A 24,471-nucleotide genomic window follows, 5' to 3' on the forward strand; every position below is an offset into this window, starting at 1 on the left:
GAAGGAAGGAAGGAAGGAAGGAAGGAAGGAAGAAGGAAGGAAGGGAGGGAGGGAAGGAGGGAAGAAGGATAAAAGAAACAAAGAAAGAGAGTGGGGAAATAGAAAGAGCATGTCTACCACTCAAAGTCCAATGTACACCCGAAAATTATATAATTGCATTAACCAATGTTACTCCAATAAACTTAATTTTTAAAAAGTTTTTTAAAATACACACACAAAAAAAAAAAAAGAAAAAAGAAAAAGCATGTCTGGTCTATCCTTCACATCTAAGAAAATAGAAACCTAAGCCAACTCAGGCAGAATTGGCCATATGATGTTTTTAAATATTCATATTATATGGAAATGTCACACTGCAGCCAGTCAATTCTAGTCATGAATTGTCTATTCCATTTTGGACTTCTGTTTTCTGAAGTTATAAGAGGAGGGGCACTTATTATTGATAAAGCTCTTATTCCAGATTATGGTAGGAAGGAAACAGAGCAGAAAATAGAAGTTTTAAGTGTGGCAGAGGATGCTGATAGCCCAGAAATCTGAGTTTTCAGCCCTAGGTCTTCTTACCAGCAGTGTGATCTTGGGCAAGTTATCCTGCTAAGGCCTTATATCTTTCATCTGGAAAATTAGAGAAACTTGCACTGTAAAATCTCTGACTTTTCTTCCAACACAATACACCAAATATTTGGTTCTTAAAATGTGCTGAAGAAGAGCACCTTGGAATTTGATTTCCAAGCAATGAGTGGTGCCATCTTGTGGCCAAAAAAAGATTTTCTCTGTTATAAAGATGATTTTCTCTTTCAGATAAGGTACAGATGATTTTGCAGGATCATTCAATGCTCTCTCTCTCTCTCTCTCTCTCTCTCTCTCTCTCTCTCTCTCTCCTCCTACTCTCCCTCAGAAGCTTTCTCCCTCTCGCATCATCTATCTACCTACATACCTATTCATCCCATCAGTCTTGTTTTTTTATTTTTATTGAAATATAATCCATAAGGATAATAAATACTACCAACCTGACTCCACCTAGCATCAGATCATGAAAAACAGAACATTACCAGATCCAAGAAGCCCCCTTGTACCCCTTTCCAGTCACTATCCCCCACAGAAACAATGAATTTCATAAATGTAATGTTGAACAAAAGGAGCTAGATGCAAAAGTTACTATCTGCTCTCCCTCCAAGGATTACCTCTATCCTAATTACTAATAGCATAAATTGGTTTTGTCTGACTTTGTTCTTAATATAAGTTGAATTTTGCACTATATACTCTTTTGCATCTGGCTCCTTTTGCTTAGCATTATCCTTGTGAAATCGGTCCACATTGTTATATGTAGTTGTAGATCATTCTCATTGCTATGGAATATTCTTCAAGAACCTTTATAAAATTATTCGGTAATTAAATTAAATTTCATTTTTTTTAGTATAAAAGTAATGTTATGTGCAAGGTAAAAAGGTTTTTAAAAAGTTACTCATAACCCTCCACCCAAAAGCAATCATCATTAATATTTTGGTGTACAAACATTTCGGCGTGATACACGCAATGAACATCCTTGAACACAAAATGTTTTCTATTTTTCAGGGGAGGAGGTTCCTTGTAATAGAATATCAGAAGTAGTATTATTAAGTCAGTCTTTGGAAACAGAAGACAGCTCTAGTTTTTGCTTAGAATGCAGTGATATGTACCTGGGAAAAGGAACTAGCACATACTGAGCACCTAGTAATACATGTCCCAGACATGGTGCTGGCTACTTTGCTGACATTCTCTCATTTATTTCTCACAAAAACCTTATGAGGTCCATATATTTTGCATTTTGGAGAGAAAAAAAATTAAGTCTCAGAGGTATTAAGTAACTTGTCCAAAGGCATACAAGGAGTAAAGTAGCAGAATCAAGATTCAGACCTGTGTCTGGTTACAAAGCTTGTGATCTTTCAACTCTACCACACTGCCTCCTAGAGTTCAGTTTCAATAATGCAACTGCAATTTACCCTCTTTAATTATCTTACTCACAGGCTTGTCACAGTTCTTAATCCTTTTCCCGTTTAGAAAAAAAAAAGAAATGCAACTCACGTAGGAATGCTACGTTTTCTAGGATTTGACCTTTTCAGCCATAGAACTACTAAAAACAGAATGCTATAAATAGAATGATGTCATTTGTTTCTAAAGACTATTGATATACTAGAGCGATGCAAAAATAATAAAAGCAAGATATTTCATGGCAAACTTCAGGGGTAAGGTTAAAACTGTAATCTGCGAGTTATCTCAGGGCAAAGGGGAAAAAGGTTAATAAACTGCCCATGTTCTCTGGGCAGGAGCAAATTACACTTTTTTCATCCTTTACACTGAACCAAGAATATCGGTGTGACTGGTTTTCTAATAGGCCTAAGAGATAGAGATTAGGCCACAAGAGAGTGTGAGCAATGTTTCTCACTTATGTTCATATTAAATTTCCTCTACAATAAAATGAGAGTTTTCTTTTTTTAAATCTGGAGTGTTTTTTTTGTTTTTTGTTTTTTGTTTTTTGTTTGTTTTTTTTTTTTTTTGTATTAATGCATTTGCGTGCTTTCTCTTCCCTGCCCTACCCCGTGACTTTTCTCCAGCTTGAATGTTGTCATAGTTAGCTCTTGCACTACTGTTCTCTCTCTCCTTTCTGCAAAAGCTAAAGCCCCATTGCTGGGTTTTTGGATGCCCTTCTTCTTCATTCCCAGCTTCTTCCTAGTTTCCCTATGACTGTCTCCTCCTGCCAAGTCCATCTTCTTTTTTGTTTTTTATCTTTTTAAATTTTATATTAGTTTCATGTGTACAGTACATTGGTTAGACATTTATATAGTTTATGAAGTGACCCCCTCCAATTATTCTATCACCCATCTGTCTCTACACAAGTCCATCTTTATTTTTCTCCATTTCTTCTTATTGCTGCTACTACTACTTCTAATACCATTAATGTTACTACCGCTACTACTGTTACTACTACCACCAACAACAATAGAATCTTAGTTGATTTCCCAGGTTACTTGCTGCCACTTTGGGAAGCAGAGGATAGTCTTGAGAGAATAAGAGTGGAAAGAAGAAAAAAAGATCTGTGCTTCAGGCCATGGACAGCCAAGGCCTCAGCTCAATCCTGTCGGTAAATGGAGAGTAGTATGAGTACTCTAAATGCCAACCATGAAGACATATGCCAGCACTCTGGCTTAGGGCCAAGGCCTTTTTCTAAATTGCCCAAAAAGAAAGGCCTCTCTCAACGAGCTGCATGGTCCTCTCCTCCAACATGACACCAAACTAAAACTCTCTGTAACACCATTACACTGATGCTAAAGTCTACATCAAGTTTGGGGGACTGACGGACACAAGGCTAATAGGCTTTAAAATCCTATTAGTTTAAAAAATGGTACAGGAACAATCGGATATCCATGTGCAGGAATAAACAATAATCCTTATCTCATACTATATATAAAAGTCAACTCGAAATTGATTATAGACCTACATGTAGGAGCTAAAACTATAAAAGTCTTAGAAGAAAACAGAACTATATCTTCAGTTAGGCAAAGATTTCATAGATATGATGATAAAACCATAAGCGACAAAAGAAAAAGTTGAAAAATAAGACTTCATCAAAATTTAAAACTTTTGCATGCCAACAAGTTAAATAACCTAGATAAAATGGACAAATTCCTAGAAAAATCACAAATTACCAAAACTGACTCAAAAATAAATGGAAAATCTGAACAGACCTATAACAATTAGAAAAATTGAATCAGTAATAAAAATATCTCTCAACAAAGAAAAGTTCAGAACCAGATGGCTTCTACCAAACATTTAAAGAATGAATACCAATCCTTCTCAAATTCTTCTAAAAAATGGAAGAGGAGGAAATACTTCCTAACTCATTGTATGAGGACAATTTCCCCCAATACCAAAGCTACACAAAAGCATCGCAAGAAAAAAAGAAAAACTAAAGACAAATACCCCTGAGAATATAGATTCAAGCATTCTCAACAAAATACTTAAAAAACAAATCCATCAACATACTAAAAGGACCAGAACAAATAGGATTTATTTGGGGAATGCAAGGATGGTTTAGCATAAGCAAATTATTCAATGTAATACATCACATTAAATGAAGAGAGGAATAAAACCACATAATTGTAATTAAGACAGAAAAAGTAATTGATAGAATCCAACCCTTTTTTTTGATAAAACTTTAAACAAAATAAGAATAGAAGGGAACCTCTTTTGCATGATAATGGGCATTTATGAAAAACCTATAGTTCACAATGCAAAATATATATATTCCTTACTGCTAAACTGTACACCTGAAACTTACTGGATTTCGTTAACCAATGTCACCATAATAAATAAATAAATAAAATCTTAAATCAAAAAAAAAAAGAAAAAGAAAATCCACAGTTAATAACATACTCAATGATGAAAGATTGAAAATATTCCCCTAATATCAGGATAAAGACAAGGATGCCTGCTTCCACTACTGCTATTCAAAATATTGAATATACTAGAAGTTCTAGTCAGATCAAGTAGACAAGAAAGAAGTACAGTTGGCCTTCTATATCCACAAGTTTGTCATCTGTGGATTCAACCAATGTAGATAAGAAATTATTTGGGAAAAGAATCCTAGAATGTTCTGAAAAGCAAAGCTCAAATTTGCCACATGCCTTGCACCATGCTGAATACATGCTAATAAAATCATGTGTCGGCATACCCTGTTGTAGCTCATACACAAATGTAGGTTATATGCAAACACTTGCCCATTTTGCCATTTTATATAAGGGACTTGAGCATTCTCAAATTTTGATATCTTCAGGGGCAGGAGCAATGGGGGATCCTGGAACCAATCCTCTGTGGATACCGAGGGACAACTATAAAAGGTACCTAAATATTTTTTTTAAGTAAAACTACTTTTATGTGCAAATAAAATTCAAAAAAACCTACACACAAAAAAATCGCTACTAGAAACAATAAACATATTCACCAACATTGCAAGGTAAAAAAACAACAAGCAAAAAATAAGTTATATTTCTATATACCAGAAATGAAAAATCTGAAAAGGAATTTAAGAAAACAATTATATTTATGACAATCAAAAGAATAAAATACTTAGGGATAAATTTAACCAAAGAGGTGAAGACTTGTATACTGAAAACTACAAAACTGTGCTGGAAGAAATTAAAGAAGACCGAAGGCTTAACGAAATGGAAAGACATCTCATTTTCATGGAATGGAACAGTTGATATTAAGATGACAATACTACCCAAAACAATCTACAGATTCACTTCAATCCCTATCAAAATCCCAATGGCTTTTTTTTTTTTGGAGAAATTAAAAAGCAAATCCTCAAATTAATATAGAATGCGAGGGCTCCAAATATCCAAAATAATCTTGAAAAAGAACAAAGTTGGAAAATTCACAGATCTCTATTTTTTCGGCTATCTAAAGGAATAAAGTACAGCAGGTCCTCAAATAATGTCATTTTGTTTCACGTCGTTTTATCATATTGATGAGATTCCTAGAAACTTAATTCTTGTTGCTATCAATTACGTATGGTGAAACTGGTTTCATTACAGTCACTTTGCCTAAAGTTGTAGAAGCTGTTGACAATGTTAAGTAAGGACTTACTATACTGATACATTCTACAACATGGAAGAACCTTGAAAATATTATAGTAAGTGAAAGAAGGCAGAAATAAAAGATCACATATTGCATGATGTCATTTATATGAAATAGAATAGTTAAATCCATAGAAACATAACATAAATTGGTGGTTGCCAGTGGCTAGGGGGAATGAGGAATAGGAAGCAACTGCTTAATAGTTACAGGATTTCTTTTGAGGATATTGAAAATATTTTGGAACTAGATAAAGGTAGTGGTTATACAACATTTTAAATGTATTAAATGTTACTGAATGTGTTCACTTTAAAATGATTGATTTTATGTTATGTGACTTTCATTTCAATAAAAAAAATAAGACTTTTGTGATTCAAAATATTTCTTTGGGAAAGTGAAAAGATGACCCAAAAATGGGGAAAAAATTGTAAATTATATATCTGATAAGGGAATTGTATCCAGAGTAATTAGCTTTTACAACTTAACAACTGAAATGCAAATAATCCAATTAAATACCCAAAGGGTAAAGGATTTGAAAACTCATTTTCTTAAAACAAGATATGGAAATGGTCAACAAGCACATGAAAAAATGGTCAGTGTCACTAGTTATTAGGGAAGTGCAAATCAAAAGTATAATAAAATACCACTTTATACCACTAGGATGGCTAAAAATTAAAAAAAAAAAAAACACGGAAAATAACAAGTGCTAACAAAAATGTAGAGAAATTTAAACACTCATACCTTGCTAGTAGAAATGTAAGATGGTACAGCCTTTTTGGAAAGTAGTTCGACAATCCTCAAAAAGTTAATCATAGAGTTACCATATGACCCAACAATTCCATTCCTAGATATATACTCAAGATAAGTGAAAATATATGCTCGCCAAATAAATGTGTACATGAATGTTCATAGCAACATTATTCATAATAGCCCAAAAGTGGAAACAACCCAAATATCTATTGACTGATGAGTGGATAAACAAAATGTGGTATATCCATAAATAGAATATTATTTACATTTTAAGAGATAGTTCAAGCCCATAAAACCTTTTCTGATTCTTCCCCACTCTAACTCCAGTGATGTGATCATGAAGTGCTCTCTCGTCCATGCTCCAACACTACCCCAATACATGTGTTTATAATGCTTTTCAGTACTTCCTTATGAGTAGTGAAATCTGACTTCATGCTCACTACATGTAGATGCTACCAAGTCTCTGTTGAGCTAGTGCTTCTTTATTCAGTGGAGAAAATAAACTCAATTATGACTCAACAACTGGTTGTTTTGCTGATATTTTGGAGGAACAATAATTTAATATTTGTTTACATATTTATTTCTCTCTACTAGAGTCCTTGAGAATACAATGTCTGCTTCTCTTTTAATCTCCGAATCTAGCATACTGCCTTGAACATTGTAAGGATTTAAGCAAGAATTTTATTGAATGAAAGAATGAATGAATGAATGTAGGCTATAGAACCTGTGAGCTGCTAAAACATTTAAGAAGCTATTGAAATAATACAGGCTAAAAAAGATGAAAGCTTGATTCTGGGAAACATGGCAGAGTGAGAGACATCCCCAGATCTCTCCCATTGAAACAACAATTAGCTGAACATCTAAAACTCAACAAAAAAACACTCAAACTACACACTAGCACGTCTGAGCATGAGATATGCGCAGAAGAGCTATGACAGGTCAGAACCCCAGGTGTCAGGCGGTGGACTGAGAGTAAAAAAGAAGCTGTCTCTCATAGTCACCGGAGCTATCTGCAGGAGGAGGGGGAGGGGAGAAGGAGCAGAGAGTTACCTGAACAGACCTGCCTAGGAAAGCTGTGAGCTCCCCAAGAATGGCCGGCGGCAGGGCACAGTCATCAGGGCAAAAAGCAGAGAAGCAGAATGGGACTACAAAAAAACAACAGTTGATTTTTACTGGCCCCAGTTGCAAAACCGAGGCTGAGCCGCAGCCCCCAACTACCAGAGGACTCTTCCCCATACCCCTCTGAGGACAATCATCACTGCAGAATCCCAGGGAAACTGAGAAACGCTGCCAAGACTGTCACTGACACTGACAGAGACTGAAACTGTGGATAGCCAGCTTGATTAAATGTCTACAAGAAAATTTAAAAAGCATTATTAAGACTTTATATAAATCAGAGATCCAAGAGCCTTAGATGCCACCTACAGGAAACTAAAAGTAAAGCATCTTCTTTGCAACAGGCTAAAGAGAGACTACTATATAATAGATCTTCTATCTGGAAAAACAACAGAATACACTTCCATTAATGCCCAGGCAGAGAAATAGTCCATTAAACAGCATGACAACCAAGGTGGCAAGGTATCTCAGAAAGAAAGAAAAATCTCCAGAAAATAAGCTTACAGACATAGAAGTATGGGACTTAAATGACAGAGTTCAGGATGGTACTTCTGAAAAAACTCAGTGAATTCCGAAACGAGTCATATCAACAATTTCAGGAATTGGAAAAACAACTAGATGAGCAGACCAAAGAGATCGAAACCCTCAAAAAGAACAGAATAGATCTTCTGGAGATGAAGAACATACTGCAAGAGATGAAAAATGAAATAGCAAGCTTGGGAAATAGAGTCAACCAAATGGAGGAAAGGATCAATGATATCGAAGACATAAATTTAGAAATAAATCAGAAGGAAGAAAAGAGAAACTGAAGAATGAAAAATAATGAAAGAGAAATTCAAGAACTAGCTGATTCCATCAGGAGAGGAAACATAAGAATAATGGGCATTATCGAAGGCAAGGAAAAGGAGCAGGGACTAGAAAGCATTTTCAGACTTATAATTGATGAGAATTTCCCAAATCTAAGGAATGAGCTGGAGCTTGGAATTCAAGAAGTCAACAGAACACCCAATTATCTCAACCCAAAAAGGCCTTCAACCAAGACACATTGTATTAAAATTATCAAAAATCAACGACAAAGACAGAATTCTCAAGGCAGCTGGTGGTGGGGGGAGGGGTGAAGGAAGGAAATAGTAACTTATAAAGGTAAACCCATTACATTATCTGCGGACTTCTCAGTTCAAACCCTACAAGCCAGAAAGTAATGGAATCAAGTATTTAAACTATTAAGTGAAAGGAACTACCAGCCTAGAATAATGTATCCAGCTAAGCTCTCCTTTAGATATGAAGGAGAAATTAAGACATTTTCAGACATACAAAACTTGAAGGAATTCTCCACTATGAGGCCTGCACTACATGAAATACTGAAAGGGGTCAGCTCACCTAAAACCAAATGACCAAAAAAGTACATAATTAGAAGTAAAGTGACTATCAGGCAAACAGAAGCAGAGGAGTGCAATCCTTACTAAGAACAGGGCATTAAAAGCTTAAATAAGAAGAAGAGAATTGCTATAGCAAGACAGTAATCAACATTCAGCATACATAGGGACAATTTGAGATAACAATAACTAAAAAGGGGAAGATTCAAAGATCCAAATTTACAAAGGGGAATGGAGATAAGGCACACGCAGAAGAAACCGGATGACTGTATATATATAACTATCTTTTTCATATTTGTAAAGGTAGCCATACGCAGAAGATTCAAAACTGAAGTATATAACATAAAACAAGAAGAACTAGAGGCAAAACCCACAAAAGCCAACCAAAATAAAGGAAAAAGAAACGCAAGGACAAGGAAGCAGTGGAAACACCGAGCTACCAAAAAGTAAAAGGTAAAATAGTTATAGGAAAAAATCATATTTCAATAATCACCATAAATGTAAATGGACTAAACTCAACAATAAAAAGGCACAGAGTTGCAGAATGAATCAAAAACCAAAATTCAACCATATGCTACCTCCAGGAGACACATCTCAGCTCCAAAGACAAATATAGACTCAGAGTGAAAGGGTGGAAAATGATATTTCAAGCAAATAGCATTCTGAGAAATGCAAGAGTAGTGGTACTAATATCAGACGAAATAGACTTCAAAATAAAAAAGGTAAAGAAAGATACTGAGGGACACTTCATAATGATAAAGGGAAGCATGCACCAAGAAGACGTAACACTTATTAATATCTATGCTCCCAATCAGGGAACCCCGAAATATGTAAAGCAATTACTAACAGAACTAAAGGGAGAAACAGACCAAAACGCTATCATTAGGGGACTTAAATAACAAACTGTCGGAAATTGACAGATGATCAAACAGAAAATCTATAAGGATATAACATCCTTAAATGACACATCAGACCATTTGGATATAATTGATATTTACAGAGCCTTCCATCCCAGAACAGTTGCTTATACATTCTTCTCTAGTCCACATAGAACATTCTCAAGAATCGACTGCACACTGGGACACAGAGATAATCTCAACAAATATAAGAGGGTTGAAATCATATCAACCATATTCTCTGATCATAATGCTTTGAAACTAGAGATCAACTACAGAAAGAAATTAGGAAGAACCACAAATACATGGAGCTTAAACAACATGCTCCTGAAGAATAACTGGGTCAGGGAGAAATAAAAAGAGAGATCAAGAGATACATAGAAACAATTGATAATGATAGTACAACATATCAAAACTTTGGGACATGGAAAAGTGGTCATAAGAGGAAAGTTCATATCATTACAGGCCTATCACCAAAAAGAAGAACTAGCCCAATAAAACAACCTAATGCACCATCTTAAAAAAACTAGAAAACAAGAACAAATGAGGCTTAAAGTCAGCAGAAGGAAAGAAATAGTCAAAATTAGAGCAGAAATAAATGAAATTGAAAAAAATAGAAAAAAATAAATACAACAAAGAGAAGGTTCTTCGAGAAGGTTAATAAAATTGACAAAGCCCTGGCTAGACTCACTAAAGAAAACAGAGAAAGGACACAAATAAAAAAAATCAGGGATGAAAGAGGGGACATTAAAACTGACATCGCAGAAATACAAAGGATCATGCAAGAATACTATGGAAAAGAATATAATGCCAAATTTAGTAACCTAGAAGAAATGGACCAGTACTTAGAAAAATACAACTTTCCTAGACTGAATGAAGACAAACTGGAAAATCTAAATCAACAGTATGGAAACTGAAACAATCATCAAAAACCTACCAAAAAGTAAAAGTCCAGGACCAAATGACTTCACCAGTGAATTCTATCAAACATGCAAAGAAGATTTAATACCTATTCTCCTCAAACTCTTCTAAAAAAATCGAAGAGGAGGAATTACTTCCCAACTCATTTTATTACTTTGATACCAAAACCTAGTAAGGATAACACACAAAAAAAGAAAACTATAGACCAATATCTCTCATGGACACAGATGCAAAAATCTTAAATAAGATACTAGCAAACCAAATACAGCAACATATTAAAAAGATTACACGACAATCAAGTGGGCTTCATCCCAGGGGCACAGGGATGGTTAAACATACACAAATCGATTCATGTGATATACCACATAAACAAATTAAAAAATAAGAATCATATGATCATATCAATAGATGCAGAAAAAGCCTTCGACAAGATACAGCATCCACTTATGATCAAAACACTTAACAAAATCAGTATAGAAGAAAAGTACCTTAATATAATAAAGGCCATATATATGACAAACCCTCAGCCAACATTATCCTGAATGGTGAAAAACTAAAAATCTTCCCTCTAAGATCAGGAACAAGGCCTGGGTGTACACTATCTCCACTGTTATTCAATAAAACATTGGAGGTCCTAGCGTGTGCAATCACAAGAGAAATATATATATAAGGCATTCAAATAGGAAATGAAGAAGTCAAACTGTCACTATTCATGGATGACATGTCTCTATATAAAAAACTAAAGACTCCATAAGAACACTACTAGAAACAAGCAGCAAATACAGTAAAGTTTCTGGATACAAATCAACATTCAAAAATCCATAGCTTTCCTATACTCTAATAATGAAGCATCAGAAATTAAATAGAAAAAATAATTCCTTTTGCAATTGCAACAGAAAGAATAAAATACCTAGGAATAAATTTAACGAAACATGTGAAGGATCTATATAATGAAAACTACAAGACCCTATTAAAAGAAATTGAAGAAGATACAAAGAAATGGAAAGATATTCTGTGTTCTTGGATTGGAAGAATCAACATAGTTAAAATGACTATATTACTTAAAGCATTATACATATTTAATGCGATCCCCATCAAAATCCCATCACCATTTTTTGAAGAAACAGAACAAAATATTATCAGACTTGTATGGAAGCACAAAAGACCCTGAATTGCCAAATCCATCCTGAGAAAAAAGAATGAGGCTGGAGGCTTCACTCTGCCTGACTTCAAATTATACTACAAAGCGACAGTAATCAAAATGGCATGGTGTTTGTAGCAAAACAGACACACGGACCAGTGGAACAGAATCCAGAGTCCAGAAGTAAACCTATATTTATACAGGCAAATAATTTTCAACATAAATCCGAAAGCATACAGTGGAGAAAGGAAAGCCTCTTCAATAAATGATGCTGAGAAAACTGGAAGGCCACCTGCAAAAGAATGAAACTAACCCACTGTCTATCACCACACACCAAAATTAACTCATAATGGATTAAGGACCTGAATATAAGTCCAGAAACATAAAACGAATAGAAGAAAACATAGGAACTAAACTCAAGGACCTTGGGCTTAAAGAGAATTTTATGAATTTGACTTCAAAAGAAAGGGAAGTAAAAGCAAAAATAAATGAATGGGATTTCATCAAACTAAAAAGCTTCTGCTCAGCAAAAGAAACCGTCAACAACATAAAGAAAGAACCATCTGAATGGAAAAATATATTTGCAAGCAATACTTCCGATAAGGGCCTAACATCCAAAATTTACAAAGAACTCATACGTTTCAATAACAATAAAAACACAAATGATCCAATCAAAACATGGGCAGAGAACCTGAACAGACACGATTCCCTAGAGGACATAGAAATGGCCAACAAATATATGAAAAGATGTTCAATATTGCTAGCTATTGGGGAAATTAAAATCAAAACCATAATGAGATATCATCTCATACCTGTTAGAATAGCTATAGTCAACAGGGCAAGTGATAACATATGTTGGAGATGATGTGCAGAAAAAAGAACCCTTATACACTGCTGGTGGGACTGTAAATTGGTACAGCCACTATGGAAAACAGTATGGAGGTTCCTTAAAAAACTAAGAATTGATCTACCATATGATCCAGCAATCCCTCTACTGAGTATTTACCCCAAAGACTTGAAAATCCATATCCAAAAAGATATTTGCACTCTGATGTTCATAGCAGCATTATTCACAGTGGTCAGGACGTGGAAGCAACTGAAGATTCCTATGATAGATGATTGGCTAAAGAAGCTATGGTACATGTATACAATGGAATATTACTCAGCCATAAGAAGAGCTCAAATGCTGCCATTTGCAACAACATGTATGGACCGCGAGATAATTATGCTAAGCGAATAAAGCCAGATAGAAAAAGTTGAAAATCACATGATATCACTTATATGTGCGATATAAACCTAAAAGCATCAAATGAACAGGACAAACAAACAGATATCCATGGATATGGACAATTGACTAATAGTTACCAGAGTTGAGGGGTTTGGGTGGGGGGGGAGGTAGATGGGGTAAAATTAAGGTCCAATATAGAGGATAGAGGAGGGGATAAAGTGAACAAAGGGGATCACATGTATAGTAGCTGAAGGAAACGGACATGGGCAGTAAACACACAATAGAATATATAGATGTCAAATTTCAACATACACCTGAAAATTATGTTATTGTATTAACAATGTTACTAATAGAATTTAATTTAAAAAAATTGTAAAAAAAAAAAAAGATAAGTCTTAAATGGTGGCAATCCAAATGGAAAAGAGGGTGAAATAGGTTTAGGAGGTAGAATATTTAAAATTATGAGATTGGATGAGATTGCTGAGAGAGGCTACATATCATATTTAATGTGCTGGGTAAAGGAGATGGCCGAATTAAAACTGACTTTGAGGTTTTTTGTCTTGTGTGACTGGATAGATGCCATCAACTTTTTAATGTCAATAATGAATTTAGGAAGAAGAACAAGATTTGGGGCAAGATAATAATGTCTATTTAGACATTTAATTCTAACTCCATAGTGTTTTTTCTTTTTGACCCGTAATTTTATTTTTTAATTTTTCAATTTTTTTTATTGTTCAATTACAGTTGACATACAATATTATATTAGTTTTAGGTGTACAAGATAGTGATTAGATATTTATATAATTTACAAAGTGATTATCCCAATAAATCTAGTACCTATCTGACACCGCACACGGTTATTACAATATTATTGACTATATTCCCATAGTGTTTTTTACACTTTTATACTGTCATTCAGACTAAAGGGCAGTGGTCTTGAAGTCTAGAAGCCTGGGTTCTGGTCCTGATTTGACTGATTTTAGGCACTTCACGATTATGTCTATGCTTGATTCTCATCATTAAAATGAGACTAACTGATCTTCCTGTATCATTCCCACTCTAATAGTCTTGGATAGAATGATGATATAGGCTATGTCTCTTATATGGACTGAAGTAAAGATATACAAGAGAACAGCAGAGGGCATCATTATATAATAAGTAGACTCAGAATTTAAAAAGCAGTCTAAAGAATAGGTCAGCATTTTCAGGCTGTAATGGATTTTTAAAAACAACCATATACGTGTATAATATTTTATAAAATTAACAAAATTAATTTGCATAAGAGTTTTTCAATAGTTTGTCTTCACCATAATCATGTGGTCTGCACAGAAAAAAGATTATCCTACTTTATGGATGAAGAAACAAACTCTGAGAAGCTAGTAAGCTTTTCCAGGTCCATAAAGCTAGTAAAAAGCAAGGATAGAACTAAAATCAGATCTTTCAACTCATCTGTTGCAATTCACTGCCTTGAAAGTTGATGCAATGATCATAAAGAGGCTTGGAATGGTTCAGTTAAAACTAAAAATGTTAATATCTTCTTTTCTGTACAGTGAATGATTTATATACTACATATAGAGGTACAAACAATATGGCTTCTTTATTTACTGTTACTGGTCTAATCCTGCTCAGGATCTCCCCACCCCAGTGGGTTATAGGTGGTATAAGAGAAAGTTTACAGATCCTCCTAGAAATTGGAGAAAGGATAGCCAATTTTTCAGTGCCATCCCATCCTGCTTGCCTCTTCTGCTGTTTGCTGCAAGACAGCTGATCTGGACTGGTTTCTGGACTGGCATATATTGTGTGCAAGTGGTTTCATTTGCCTTTTTGACATAAAATAGCATCCACTGTGGCTGCCTGCTAATTATGCCATTGCTTCTAGATATTGAGGTCCCTACCTTTGTTTGACTTCCAGGCCTCCCATCAGTGTCCAGTAGTCCCATCAGTTTCTCCATGACTCTTCACTGGGGTACATAATAGGTGGGTCAGTTTAGATTTTTCAAGAAGCAGATGCCAAGATGGGTTTAGATGTGCAAGGCATTTATTGGTGGAAATGCTTATGAGAGATAAAAGGATGAAGCAGGAGTAAGCACAGAGAGTCTTCAGACCTCAATGCAGGTCTGACCTTTGTGGAAGGAGAGAGGGAGAGGAGATGAGTAGTAAAACTCTCAGACTGCAGCACCATTCTAAGAAGGTTTGGCCAGGTCAATGGGGAATCTCTGTGTCAAAGTCACTCATTAAAGGAGTCCTGCATCCCTCAGGAATAGGCCAGCTCTAGTATGCCTGTCATGTTTAATCATTGGCTAGGAACAGCCTGGGAGAAGTATGGCTTTGGTACAATGCAGTGGTATTGTACCAAATGCAGAGGAGTATAAGCTGGGGCTGTCAATTATGCTTTCTGTAACAAGTTCTCTCTTGAAAAATATCTGAGAAGAGCATTTTCATAGCTGCCACTATAGGGGAAACAAACAAAAAACACATAGACAACTAAATGTAGGATAGGATGTCAGGTAATGATAAGTGCTAGGAAGAAAATATAAATCAGGATAAGGCCATAAAAAATGACTTTTGTTTGGAAGGGGGAGGAGACCTCCTATTTTAGATAACATGGTCACAGAAAGCCTCTCTCAGGTGGTGACATTTGAGCAGACATCTGATAAAGGAAGGAAGCAAACCATTTGAAACTTTGAGAAAAGAGCATTCCAGGTGGTAGAAGTAGTTAGTGAAAAGGCCCTAAGGCAGGAATGAGTTTGGTGGCTTGAAGGAACAAAATGAAAACCAGCATATCTAGATTAGAGTGAGTCACGGGGGAAGTGATAGGAGATATAGTCAGCTATAAAAGGTGTCTTATAGGCCATGGTAAGCAGTTTGGATTTTATTCTGTGCTGAGAACTCATTAAAGAGTTGCAGACAGGGGACATGATCTATGTTTTCAAATCATTGCTCTGCTTTGTGAAGAACTGACTGAGGGTCATATGAGTGGATGACCATTTGGGAGAGTGTTAGGGAGACCAGTTAAGAGGCCATTACAGTAGACTTGGCAAGAAGAGATGGCTTGATTTGGATGGGAGTGGTAAATGTAAAAGGCAGTAGTTAGATTTGTGATATGTTTTAAAGATAAAGCTGTCAGAACTTGCCAATGGATTGGATGAGCAGTAGGAAGTAAAGAGAGAGGCTTATGAAGATTCCTAGGTTTGGGGCTTAAAATCACTTAGTGAGCTCAATAAAAAAGGTGATGGTATTTTGTGTGTGGTGAGGTAGGCATTAAATGTCTGTGCTACATTTCCATGAATGCACTAAAAACCATTGAAATCATACACCTTAAATAAGTGAATTGTATGAATTGTGAATTATATTTTCATAAAGCTGTTACTTAAAAAAAAAGTCCGTTAAAGCTGTTAGTGCCTCTTAGCCATCTGGTAAATAGTTAGATACATGAGTCTAAAGTTAAGGGGAAAAGTTCAAGCTGGAGACAGAAATTTGAGAGTCATCACCATATTGATGGCATTTGTTTGTAGTTATCAAATGTTTTGCTAAAAGAAACCCCAAAACTTAGTGGCTTAATGCAACAATGAATTATTATTTCTCATGATATTCTGTGGGTTTGTCAAGACTTGTGTGGCTACAATTATCTGGGAGCTGAGCTGCAGCTGGTACATCCACGTCTCGGGCCTTGTTCCTAACTATCATTTGAGGCATCTTAGTTCTCTATGTGGCCTCTCTACATGGTCTCTTATTTACTTATGTAACACAAACTTTGTACATGGGAACTGGCTTCAAAGAAAACAAAAGCAGAAGGTGCTAGGCCTCTTAAGAACTAGTCCCAGAACTGGAACATTTCAGTTTCACCACATTCTACCATATTCTGTGGGTCAAATCAAGTTACAAGGCCAACCCAAATTCAAGAAGGAAAAGAAATAGACTCCACCTCCTCATAGGAGGAACAATGTACACATACAGCAATGGGAGGAATTGTTGGTCATCTTTGCAGATAATGAATCATAATATTTAAAGTCATGAGATTGGATGAGATTGGTAAGGGAATGAATACACAGTTGACCTTTGAACAACACAGAACTGTACAGTTCCTCTTATATGTGGATTTTTTCTATTAAATGTATTGGAAAATTTTTGAAGATTTTCTTACCATGAAGCAATCGTTTCAATTACAATAGGCTACCATAAAGCAATCATATTGCTGCTTATTCATTATCAATGCATGAATTGTTATACCTATAAATATATATAAATTTCTTTTTCATGTCTAGTGTTAGTAATATGTATAATATCCACAGTGTTTTATATCATATAAGACAATATTAATGTAGGTCTTGACAAACAATTCATCCTGTAAACAGACATAAACTTACAGAATTGATAAATACAATATAGTACTGTAAATGTATTTTATTTTCCTTATGATTTTCTTAATAACATTTTATTTTCTCTAGCTTGCTTTGTTGTAAGATATAGTATATAATACATATAACATATAAATTATGTGTTAACAGACTGTTTATGTTATTGGTAAGGCTTCTGCTCAACATAAGCTGTTAGTAATTAAATTTTTGGAAAGTGAAAAGTTCATATGCAGATTTTTGCCTGCATAGGGGTTCAGCTCCCCTAACTTCTGAGTTATTCAAAGGTCAACTGTAGATAAATATAATGTCTGAGGGTTGAAGTCTGGGACACTCTGATGATGAAGAGGAACCTGCAAACAAGACTGAAAAATAATAATCTATGGGGTGTAGGAAACTAGGAAATACACCTAGGTTCAAATTCTGGCTCTGCCACTTGCTAGCTGTGTTGCTGTGGATACCTACTAGACCCTGAGTAAGCTTTTTAACCTTGCTAAGCCTTAATTTCTTCATCCATAAAATAAGAATAATAATAGTACCTACTGTTCTATTCATTTTCTTTATCACAAGGCAGAGAAATAATGAATGATAGATAGATAGATAGATAGATAGATAGATAGATAGATAGATAGATAAAATCATTCTTCAGATCACACACAAGGAAGTCATTGGTGACTTTGGAAAGTAGAATATTGGGAGTAGAAGAGAAAATGGCTGACAGGTGAATTGGAGCTTTTCTATAAAGGAAAGAAAAGGTAGGATCTAGAGTAGAACAAATTATCAACTGTGAGGTTTTATTAAAGACAGTAGAAAAGAAGGAGATAGTGCCATTTGCAATAACATGGATGGACACTGAGGGCATTGTGCTAAGTAAAATAAATCAGACAGGGAAAAGCAAACACTATATGATCTCACTTATATGTGAGATCTAAAACAAGCAAGCAAGCAAACAAACAAATGAAGCTCATAAATACAAAGAACAGATTGGTGGTTACGAGAGGTAGGGATAGAGGGTAAGCCAAATGGGTGAAGAGGGTAAAAAGGCACAAACTTCCAGATATAAAATAAATAAGTCATGGGATGTAATGTACAGCATGGTGACTGTAGTTAATACAGTATTACATACTAGGAAGTTGCTAAGACAGTAGATATTAAAAGTTCTCATCACCAGGAAAAAAATTATAACTATATTTGGTGATGATAACTGGACTTAACTGTGGTGATCATTTTGCAACATATACATGTATGAAATCATGCTGTACACTTTAAACTAATGTAACATTATATGCCAATTATATCTCAATTTAAATAAGATAATAGATATTTGAATATGTTTAAAATACTGATGAGAAGGAGCTAGTAGAGAGAGGGTGGCTAAAAATACAAGAGAGAAAGGATAAAAAATGGGACATGGTTCTCAGAGTATGGAAAAGATGGAATCCATGTACAAGTGGGATAGTTAAGTTTGGACAGGAGGGAGGACTTCTCTTCTGCCAAATCAAGGCACAAAGAGATAAAGGAGGAGAGCAGATACAGAGAAACTTGTGCAGTATTTGTTTTCTTAGTGACTCAGAAAAGTGATGGTTTGTGATGGAAAGAGGTTAGTGGTAACATTGAGACTGACAAAGTTTGAAGGGGTGTGGAGCATAAAAGTGACTGCTGAGGAGGTGGGTCAGACCAAAGGCTAGTTCCATGTTGAGGATTCATGTGGCACCAATGGGCATGCTGGTGTAGTTATCTCCAGCAGAGCTCTGCAGTCCTGGGGAAGGAACAGAAATGAAATGATGAACAGAGTGGCATGATCCAAGGTTGGGCTTTATAGGGTAGGCACTTTGCTAATTTTAATCTTGTCTTTTAGAAAGACTGAGAATGAAAAGTCAGGTAGAAGGTCTGTGCTGAGCTTAGATTCTTATTAATGGTAATAACCAGTGACATAGAAGTGTCCAGGAACTGAGGAAGAAGGAAACTGAAATTTTCTGAGCACCTACCATTTGCCAGGACCACAGGATACACAAGTACATTTTCTCATTTAAACCTCACAACCACCATGAAAAGTAGAATTATCCTTGTTTCCAAGCCCTAGCCCAGACCATGTCTTTTAAAACTTCCTTCAGTGGCTTTTCTGGTTCCCTTTTTGGAGCGGTCTCTCTTAAGTTTCTCTTTGACTATGGTCAGAATATCATTCCTTATTTTATATCTTTATATTTGATTAATGACATCACCAGTTCCTTTCCTCACCAGCTTCCTGACTTAATTACGAAGGGAATCTCTCACATTTTAGAGATAGAGAAACCAAGACACAATGTCAGCCATGATCAGGTTTGTGGCATATTTGCTAATACTGGGTCTCAGTTATATGTTATTAAGGGACTGAAAAATCTTGAGTTAACTTCCTGCTGAAGCATCCCTTCATCTGTAGTGCAGGGTTGAGATTCAAAACATATTACCATCTATATTGGCTTGTAGTAATTAATTATAATGAATAATGGCTTAGCCCCTGAGCAGGGTTTTCAAGCCCCTTGCTGAGCCCTGCCTTAACTCTTTAGTTGCTGGGTCATGAGGTATAGAGTACAGAGCAGGAGAAGATGGGACAGCCAGGGGGGTTAGTGGGAGTCTTAGAGCAATAGCTAATTACCAAACAGTATGAAAGTATTTCAAGGATTTCACAACTGGAAGAGTCTCATTAGGACAGACCTGTCTTAGTGGCTATAAACGCTATCTAGATGTGTTTATGGTCAGAATGCAAGCAGGTTAATAATTTGCTCCTAAAAACTGAAAGACATAAACTTCTAGGCACAGAGATTGGTTATATGTTTTCCAGAAAGTGTTCTCCCTTCAAAATAATCTGCAAGGTCTTCAACAATCCTTTCAGCACTGCTCTATAATTCCCCACATTATCATCTGAGAGTAGAGACAGAAACCCCAGTTTTAACATTAACTCCAGACATCAGAAGAGTAAGGGAAACAAGGCTGCCGTTTTCTGTTGTTTTGTTTTGTTTTGTTTTGTTTTGTTTTGTTTTGTTTTGTTTTAAGGCAAGAACTTCTACCCATCCAAGATGGAATCAGTATCTGGGCTTAGGGAAGTGATATGTTGTGTGCTTTGTTGGTGATTTGAGGACTTGAGGTTTAAGGCGAGTGGACTAGGCCTCTTTCCTCTGGGACCTGATAAGAAAGATCTGTTGTGTGGGTACTTAGCTCAGCCTAGTGATTTAACAACAAATAACAGGGAAAGAAAAGGTCCCTGAGGAAAGAAAGATAGAGTCTGCAAAAGAGTCAGAGTTTGTAAGACAAGCCTCTGGGGCAATAATCAACTCCTATGCATATTCACTGTAAAACACACATGTCAAGCCGAAGTCTTGTGAAGAATACACAACCCCTGCAGGTCAGTGCTACAGAATCCTTACACCAGGGAGGACATTATAAACACCAATAATCAAATTAAAGAATTTTTTTCATTCATTCATTAATCAAACATTTGAGTGCAACTCTAGTTGTTCTCTCACCATAATGTAAACCAGAATTCCTTTTTCTAGTCAGTCCCCTGTCATGTAATGACTGACAATTATCAACTTCCCCAAACATGGTTGCTATGTAGTTAGAATTCACTGAAAGTCTGAGATTGGTTCTTTTATTGTTTGTTTACCTGGTATATCAATTAAGATGGTGTTGCCTGTAAATAACAGAAAACCTTTGCCCCCTTTTAAATCAGGTGTTTTTTTTTTATTGACTTGTACTTAATAACACTTTTAACTGTTGAATCAACCAACTCTGAAGCCTGCTCTGACTTAAACAATATGGTAGGGTATTAGTTTCCTATTACTGCTGTAACAAATTACCACAAACTTAGAGGCTTAAAACAACACAAATTTGTTATCTTCTAGTTCTGGAGATCAGAAGTCTGAAATGGGTCTTGCAGAACTAAAATTAAGGTGTTGGCAGAGTTGCATTCCTTCTGGAAGATCTAGGGGAGTCACAAGCAAGGAAAGTGGCTATCGAAGTAACATGCTTGAACGCGTTTGTGTCTTTCCACAATTCCAGGTTTATTGAGTGGAACTTTCTCAGATAAACCAATCTGTTATCATGCAGGTTAACACACAACACACAGAGAGGGGAAGTACAGAGTCTTACATGACAGAGCGAAGGTATGAAAGTCCTTAGCATCTCCAAAGCAAGCTCTATCAACTGGCAGCATGGATAGCTGCATGTCTGTCCCAAGCCAGCAGCTACACGGGCAGAAGGTCAGAGTCTCTGGCTCTCAGCATATCAGTTCATGATGCTCGTGGGTTAGGCTTGAGCATAGTCTGTCTTAGGTGTTCAGCTTACATGGACCTTACAAGGTGAGATCCTTATGCTTATCAGCCTCTGCAGAAGGGGGCTTATACAGGGTGGTTGTGGCCAAGTTTCTGTAGCTTGGGATATTCTAGTCACACCCTAAGGGCATTGCCATTACGTGCCAGATGACATTATTGTCATGGCTCCCATGGGATCCATTTTGTAAAGTCCAAATTGTCCTCAATTCTTTATGCTCAATACAAGGGGATTTTTTTTAACTTTTTAAGAATTAAATTTATTGGGGTAACATTGGTTAATACAATTATATAATTTTCAGGTGTACATTATAATTTGACATCTGTATATTCTATTGTGTGATTACCACCCAAAGTCCAGTTTCCTTCAGCTATCAACAAGGGAATATTTTATTCCTTACTTTTTTCATCTTCTAGAGGCTTTCAATATTTCTTGGCTCATGGCCTCATATCACTCTGACCTTTGCTTCCATTGTTATATCTCCTTCTCTGACTCTGACCCTTCTGCCTTCCTATAAGGACCCTTGTGATTACATTGGGCTCACCTGGACAATCCATAATAATCTTCCCATCTCAAGATCCTTAATTTAATCACATCTTCAGTATAAGAGAACATATTCACAGATTTCAGGCATTAGGACATGGACAGTTTTGATGGGCCATTAGTCTATCAGCCACAGGTAGTTTATTAGATTACATAATTGGGAGGACAAAGTTAGAGCAGGTTCAGTGTTGGTTGATTAAGCAGTTTAAAAGTGTCATCAAGTACAACTCAACAATAAAAAGCCAAAGAACCTGATTAAAAAAGGGGCTGAGGACATGAATAGACATTTATCTAAAAAAGATGTACAAATGACCAATAAACACATGAAAAAATACTCAACATCAGTATTCATTAGGGAAATTCAACTCAAAACCACAGCGAGATACTACATTAGGGTGGTTATTATTAAAAAGGAAAAACATAACAAAACAAAAACAAACAAATGAACAAAAACAACAACAACAAAAAGAAAAAAAGAGAAAATACCCAGTGTTGGCAAGGATGTGGAGAAAATGGATCCCTCATACTTTGCTGTGGGAATGTAAAATAGTGCAGCTGTTATGGAAAACAGTATGGTGATTCTTTTAAAAAAAATTAAACACAGAATTACCATATGATCCAGCAATTCCACTTCTGGATATATACCCAAAAAATTGAAAGTAAGGACTCTAACAGATAATTTGTACATTCATGTTCATAGCAACATTATTCACAATAACCAAAAGTTGGAAAAAAACAATATCCATAAACAGATGAATAAATAAACAAAACATGGTGCCTAGATACAATGGAATATTATTCGGCATTAAAAAAGAAGAAAATTTTTACACATGATACAACATGGATGAACTTTAAAGACATTATGCTATGTGAAATAAGCCAGTAACAAAAGGACAAATATTTATGATCACTCTTATACAAGGTTTCTAGAGTTGTCCAATTTCTAGGGGCAGAAAGTAGAATGGTGATTTCTAAGGGCTAAGGGGAGGGAGAAGGAGGAGTTAGTGTTTAATAGGTACAAAGTTTCAGTTGAGAAAGATGAAAAAGTTCTGGTGATAGACGATGGTGTTGGGTGCACAACAATATGAATGTAATTAATGTCACTGAACTGTAAACTTAAAAATGGTTGAGATAGTAAATTTTATGTTCTTTTTATTTTACCACAATTTTTAAAAATGTCACCAAAGACCCAGAATTTTTTCATTACTATAGTCTGTTATCCCGAGATCATCTGCTATCTAAAGCTATATTCACCTCATGGTCATGAGAATGTTGTCAACAGCAATCAAAGCCATACATTTTCTTGCTCAGAACCAAGGGAAGAGCCTATCTCTTGGAAGCAAGGACGAAGTTTCCAAAAAAACCTCTAATAAACCTTTACTTGAATTTCAGGTAATTTGAGTGTCTGAACCATAACTGGCAAAAGGGTAGATGTATCTACCTCAGACCAGTCAGGTTTACCCCTTGAGCTGAGATCAATTTACCAACTTGCCTTGCTGCAATTCAATGGAAAAGGGATGGAATGAGTCCTAAGGAGTCAACCACAGTGATCACTACTGTCACTTAACAACTTTTGTAATAACCTCAATTCAAGTGCACAGACTCAGGTGCCAAACCTCTGTGGAAAATTTAAGCCATCCTTCCAACTCTTTCCCAGCTGTCCTCTCCCAGTGCCAGCAACACTCTCCTGTATCTCAGTTTTCTTGCCTTCCCATATCTCACCTACAGCAACAGGAAAGGTCACATCTATGGGGGACAAGGGAGTAAATAGAGAAGGCATCAGAAAAGAGAGAGACCACATTGACATTGATATCCATATCATCTGGGAATTGCCTTGAAAATAGGGATTCTTGGATCCAATCCAAGAAGTGCTAAATCAGAACCTTAAATAAAGATTAAATTAAAATAGTTATATCTCTTTTATGAATTTGTATTTGAAGAAGCACCCTAGGGAATTCTGATGCTAATACATAGAATATGCTTTGACAAGTACTGGTCCTATCTTTGCTAAGAACTGTCCTAAGTGTTATGGGAAGGATACCAAAGATGATATGGGTCATAGTTGAGGAGTTCACAGTGTATTTGGGAGAACAGATACTTAGATATTATGACAAGACCTTTACTATAGTAGAAATATGAATAGAATTCTATGAGGCTGATACTAAGTGAGTCAGGAAAAGATTCAGAGAATATTTGGCTATAGTAAGACAGCATTACAGGGGTACATTTA

The sequence above is a fragment of the Pteropus medius genome, unplaced genomic scaffold, assembly GCF_902729225.1.
Source record: "Pteropus medius unplaced genomic scaffold, Ma_sr-lr_union100, whole genome shotgun sequence".
NCBI lineage: Eukaryota > Metazoa > Chordata > Mammalia > Chiroptera > Pteropodidae > Pteropus > Pteropus medius.